The sequence below is a fragment of the Pelodiscus sinensis genome, chromosome 23 (assembly GCF_052426305.1).
Source record: "Pelodiscus sinensis isolate ZL-2025 chromosome 23, ASM5242630v1, whole genome shotgun sequence".
NCBI lineage: Eukaryota > Metazoa > Chordata > Testudines > Trionychidae > Pelodiscus > Pelodiscus sinensis.
The window spans coordinates 18,392,862-18,398,805 of NC_143074.1; the positions used below are offsets into that span (position 1 = coordinate 18,392,862).

At 43.9% G+C, this 5,944-nt stretch overlaps 1 non-coding gene across 1 annotated transcript; it reads right to left on the minus strand.

Annotated features, from left to right (window-relative positions):
• Positions 1–5,183: 5,183 nt before the first annotated feature.
• Positions 5,184–5,311, minus strand: LOC112543614 (U6atac minor spliceosomal RNA). The gene has a single exon (XR_003086844.1). It is a non-coding gene; the product is annotated as a U6atac minor spliceosomal RNA (small nuclear RNA).
• Positions 5,312–5,944: the final 633 nt, after the last annotated feature.

Sequence of the window (5,944 nt, forward strand, 5' to 3'; positions counted from 1 at the left end):
CGCTGGTGGTGAGAGTGCACTGTTGTGAAGTGTCCGTGTCCCTTCCGCTCACGAGACTGTCTCCAAAACCAACTGTTTTTGCAGCTCACTTCGGCTGTGGAAGTTTTATCCACTCACTGGCCATGTTATTTCTGTGGAGGAATGAGCGTAACTCCAGTCCAGACGCACTTGAAAGAAACCAGCAGAAGCGGTTACATTGAAAGAATCCTAAGCTTGAGGCAAGACTCTCTCACCTACAGTGAAAAGAATTCTGGCCATTGGATCACCACCTCTTCTAGCAAGCATTTGAGAACTCTCCAGAAGCTTAGTCTTGACCAGTTTGCAGCAACAACAACAACAAAAAGGCTATTAGCCAAAAACAGGCAAACAACTGCTTTAAATAAGAATCCTCTCAAATCAAACCTTTGTGGGACAGGAGGTGGAAGAATTTTTTTCTTGCCTATTGTTCCCTGTGGCGGCAAAAATGCTCCATTTTGGCAGCCCCGTCTTTGCAAACTTTCAGATATGCCAAACAGGGATGTTAGCAAACTGATTTTTGTGCTGAATTTTTCAGTTTACATGCAGGATGGGCAGGTGGGAGCCAGTATTGTGGGGAGCCGGCTTTTAAATCAGCTCCCTGTGAGCACTAGCTCCTGCCTGCCCCTCCACCCCAACCCTCCTGCTGCCTCTGATACAGAGGCAGCAGCACAAGAGCGAGTGGGGACTGTCTTTCTGTATGTATTGCTCTGCCCCCCTCCCCCAGTGCCTTCTATGGAAGGCAGTGGCAGGGGGAGGGAAGATGGCTACCAACAGGCACAGCCTCAGAGGCATCAAGGGGCATCGGGGGGAGGGGGGGGGGGAGATGAATGTAGTCATTAGGATTAACTGATAAGACCCGGCTTTATTGGTTAATTGTGTAAAACGACAACACGCTAACATCCCTAGTGCAATGCAGACTCCTTGTGGTGCCTGTGAGAAGGGATGGTTCAGTTCGCAGTGAAAGGCAGCCTCTTAATTATATTGGTGATTGCCTCTGTCAAGTAACAGTGCAAGAGGGTCCAGGATGCTTCAATTGAATGAAGCAACTTTATCTTGGTGTGTGGCTGATCAGGTGGGCAGGAAGTGTGTTAAATCTGGGGATGTTAAAATGTCTGTTTATATAAATGTGTAACTGCTGAACAGGGCCGGCTTGAGCCATTCCTTCACCCTGGGCAGCGGGCGCATGCGCGGCCCCAGTGCGCTGCACACCTTACAGCTGCAATCGGGTGCCCCCCCATAGATTGGCACCCCAGGAAGCTGCCTGGCTAGCCCCCCCCCCTTAATCCGGTCCTGCTGCTGAACCCTTGAGCAGCTGCACTCTTATATGCAGGGCAGGTCCATGGAGAGCCAGATTTTAAGGCAGCTCCCCTGTAGCTGTCTGCCCTCCCTTACTACCTCCCCACATCTCCCAGCTCCTCCCTGCCCTGCCACCCCTGCCTGCTGCTGCCGCCTCTCATGCAGAGGCAGTGGAGATGTGTGCAACCATGCACACTATCACATCTCTAGTAAAATCCCGTTTATTGAGCTGCAGGTGGAAGGTGCTCCAGCCAGGATGCAGAGCCTTCCTACCTAGGGCGGGCCTAGTGGGCCTGGAACAACCCCATGCGTCTGGCAGGTGGTGGGCTGTTCCTGTTCCCACCAGCTACCATTCACTTCTCTAATGGGAAGAGTGTGGGTACAGGGTTGTGGAAATTGATGTTGATACTGGAACGTTAATACATGTAAAGTATCAACATCTGCATCTGCACCTGCACGTCCCTGTGAACTTCTACTACACGTGGGCTGGCTTTCAGGTAAAATTGTGTAAAAATGCACGAAGGTGAGACTCCTGGAAAAACAGCCGCAGAACCATCTCTCTGCTGATTACGTTAAGACGGTCTGCTGTGAATAGAAGTTTCTGAATAATCAGACTTAGTTGAGGGGTCGACTTACATAAATAGCCCTTTTTGTTTTCAATACACGGGAGTCGTTTTTAAATTGAGTTCCCAAGAGTAAGGTGCTTTAGGGAAGAGCCAACCAGAATGGGGGCCAGTGGAAACAACTTGATGCAGTGTGTGCCTGAATCATAAACAGTTGTTGGCAGGTGGCTTATTAGTCCCTCTATGCCTTGTTCAAATTGAAGTTGGGAGCCAAAAAATTTTTCTTGGTGCCTTCTAGTATGAGGAGACATTGAAGGGTGAATATTTTTTCCTGCATGCCTGCAGGGCTCAAATTGGGCTGTACTAACCTGGCTTCTCCTTTGCAGCTGCTCACTATAGGTTTCCCCCCACCTCTGCTGTATGTGTCAGTAGCACCAAGTAACCAGAATCCTCATGTGAGATTCTGTTCCTATAAGGTACTATTCACACAGATCAAATTTCTTAAAAGTTCTTGAAATAAACAATCTGGGGTCTTTTTGCTATGGACAGTAACCTCCACTCCTGACTAGAAGGCTTGTCCTTTTTCTGTTGCCTTCTAGCTGCTACACCTACCCCGGTAAATGTCACAACATTGAGTCAATGTCTTACCTCATTGTAGTAACTGCCGATGATGTTAATCCCATTTCAAGACTGCTGATTCAGCGAGAGTGCACAGCTTGGTTTCTTCTCGAGAGCTTTTGTTTAGCAAAGAGGGATTCTGCGAGGGAATAACTAAGTGGGTGTAACTTTAGGATGTAAGCCTAAATTTATAATTAAAGCTTCCGCTTCTTCTTAGCTGTGGGCTACCTGGCAAGTCACTTGTGATCTGACGGCGAAGAGTTTGAGCCCTAAAATCCTTGAATATGTCTGATAATTAGGTTGTCCTGGGTTCCCTCTCTGTGAAATAAGGATCATGTGCCCTACACACCTGTCTTGTGAACCCTGCATGTAGAAATGAGAGGAGTAATTGTCAACCTTCTAATAAAAATAGCTTCTGGTCCAGCCTAGTGCTACCCAGCCTGTCTGAGAGGCTAAACTAGGTTAAAAAAAAGGGGCTAATTTCCTCCTTCCTGGAACAGAATTCAGCTGTTTACTTTTACAGGCTGTAGGTAGGTAGGTGTTAGTTATGAACAAATAATCCAGTTCGTGGGATTCTGAATCCATGCAAGGTGGGAGAATTAGTGCCCTGACATGTGTTCCTGCACCACCAAAACCAAATTATTGTACAGAGAGATCATTCGGCTGATGTGAAGGGCGAGGAAGCGTGACATTGTTTAGTGACTGTACTAGTATAGCCCCACTTATGAATCGAGGCCCTTTTGTGCTAGGCACTGTACAAACAGAACAAAACAGATGGTCTCTGCCTCAAAGAGCTTGCAGTCTTAATTGTAAGATAGAATGTTACAGAAAATGGGGGAGTACAAGTAAACAGTAAGGCAATATATACTGGGCTTTCTAGGGATGCCAGTTTTCCCAGCCAGGGGGACAGATGCCATTGCTGCAAATGGGGTCCAGTCTGTCTGGTTGGGAAAGTTGATAACCACCGGTTGAACTCTTTGGTAATGCTTGTTCAGCCCAGTCAGGATGTTGTAAGGGAATGAATGGGCAATAGATGGTGTTGAAAAATTTCTCCCTCCACACCACTTCAGGACACATAGCATTTTGGAAGTGCTGGGTGATCATTTTCAATGTCGGCCCTAGTTAGACTAGAATGGCTGTAGTGACATGTCACGTCCATGTGTGGAATAAAATTGTAATGTGTACCAAAGCATGTGCAAATGTGCACCACCCGTTGAAACACAAAACCTAGCTGTGAACACTGTGATGATTGTTTATTGGAATTTCTCCTGTGCAGCCACACAAGCGTCCAGGGAACACTGATCACATCCAAATCAATATTATGTCATGATGCCACATCACATTGTAATAAATGGTGCATTGTGCTGATCCTGAAAGTTGACTTGGGAATTAGCAAATATCCCACAGGTCTGGTAGGGCACAGGCTTGTGGTCTTGGAAATAGGCTGTATGTGTATCATTGCATCCATGATTTCTGAGACCAAAACAAAAATGATTCCCTGCTCCCCTTTTTTTAATTAAAAACTCTTGGGCTTTGTTGTCCAGGCCAACCTGCGTTAGACTGAGCTAGACTTCTCCATGAATTATTTAATCTCTATTAAATTATTAAACTATGTGTAGTCTACTAAATTTTCCAATGGGGTTAGTTCTTTTCATAATATTTAAGATTTTTTAGCCACTTGCGTGCTACCAAAATATGAATAATACGTCAGGCACTATGAAAACGTAACTAAGCGACAAAAGTATACTATGTAGCAAATGCTGACTGCAAATTATATGAGACATATGAAATAGCTTCTTTGTATACCAGAACTTCTGCCCGTAGAATGATTTTTGCAATAATTTCTCCCCTCCTCCCATTTAAAAAAAATACATAACACACATCCAGCCACTGTACTATGGTATGACTACATTGTTTAAGGTGTTCAGGCATCTCCTAGATTAAAGATGTGTGTGTTATAATGGACTGTAAAAATGGAGACAAGTCTCAAGAGGGGTGGGTGGTTTTGTTAGTCTGTATTGGCCAAAACAACAAGGTGTCTTATGGCTCCTTAAAGATGAACAGATTTATTTGGGCATAATCTTTCATGGGTAAAACTCACTTCATCAGATTTATCTGACAAAGTTGTTTTGACTGGGAAAGCATATGCCCAAATAAAACTGTTTTGTCTTTAAGGTGCCACAGAACTCATTTTTTAAAAAAAGAGAGTAATTTCTTTGATGTAACATTTGTTTTTTCACTGTTAAAATGGGATATTTTTTTTAAAAAAAACAATCTATGTATTAACCCCAGACATGAAAATGCATAAAACGCAACCTTGATAATTTCAGAAGGATTGAAGATAAGCAAACGTTTCAGAGGGATAGCCATGTTAGTCTGTAACCGAAAAAAATTTAAAAAACAGCAAATAGTTCTGCAGAACCTTAGAGACTAACAAAAAATGTATATGGTATCATGAGCTTTCACGGACACAACCCACTACTTCAGATGAAAATAAGCAGGAGAAATTGGCTAATTTGTTCTGTACTTGTGGCATTGTTTGATATACTTCTTATTGCTGTATTTTGTGCTTTAACACTATGGCACATGGAACTGATCTGAGTGGAGACAGGGGGGTTTGCTAAACCAATCTTGCACACTCCATTGGCTATTGTCCTGTACTGGTCTATGGACAGGACCAAAAAAAAAAAAAAAACTTGGTTAGATGCCACGAAGTAAGTGGCAATGCCTTAACCATATGCGTGTTGTAAAGGCCACTAGGACCTCTTCCATCCTTATCAAGGGGAGTGCTAACCTTCTCTCCTTTCATACAACACAAGTTCTGGGCAAAGGTCTGAAGTATTTAAATAACCAGACTTCGTAGAATTTTTCAGTTATGGTGAATAAAGAAACATGTTGCAAAATATAGTCAATATTAGTTATTTGATTCTTCATGCCATTTAGTAGATTCATAAACGAATGTATGTTGACTGATGTGGGAATTGGTAATGACATTTGCATGCAAAATAATCCAATTAAGCGAGTAAGACTAGGAAGTTGCCCATCTCTGAGTCTCTAATATATTCATGCATTTTAACCAATCAGAATACAGGAGTCATCTGATTACAAAAGCGTGCTGAATTTTAACTCCTAAAAATGCGAAAGGCTCCTGCTTTCGGCTGTGGAGAGTATCCCAAAGAGCGAGACGTTTGTCTGGCCTGAAAAAGCGTCTGACGCGCGAACAACCCCTCACATATTCGCCGAATCAGCCGTCATCAAGCAGCAGATACATTTACTGGCCATTTTGAATGTGGCAGCTGCTGCTCACAGCGTCTATCCGCCTCACCCATGATGGCGGCCGCAGCGGGACGTTGCAGAGTGGGAGTTGCATGTTCGAATCCCAACTGGGACAGAAACGTCATCGTTTCATAAAACTTCTTTTTTTTTTTAAATAAAAGAAGCCCCACACC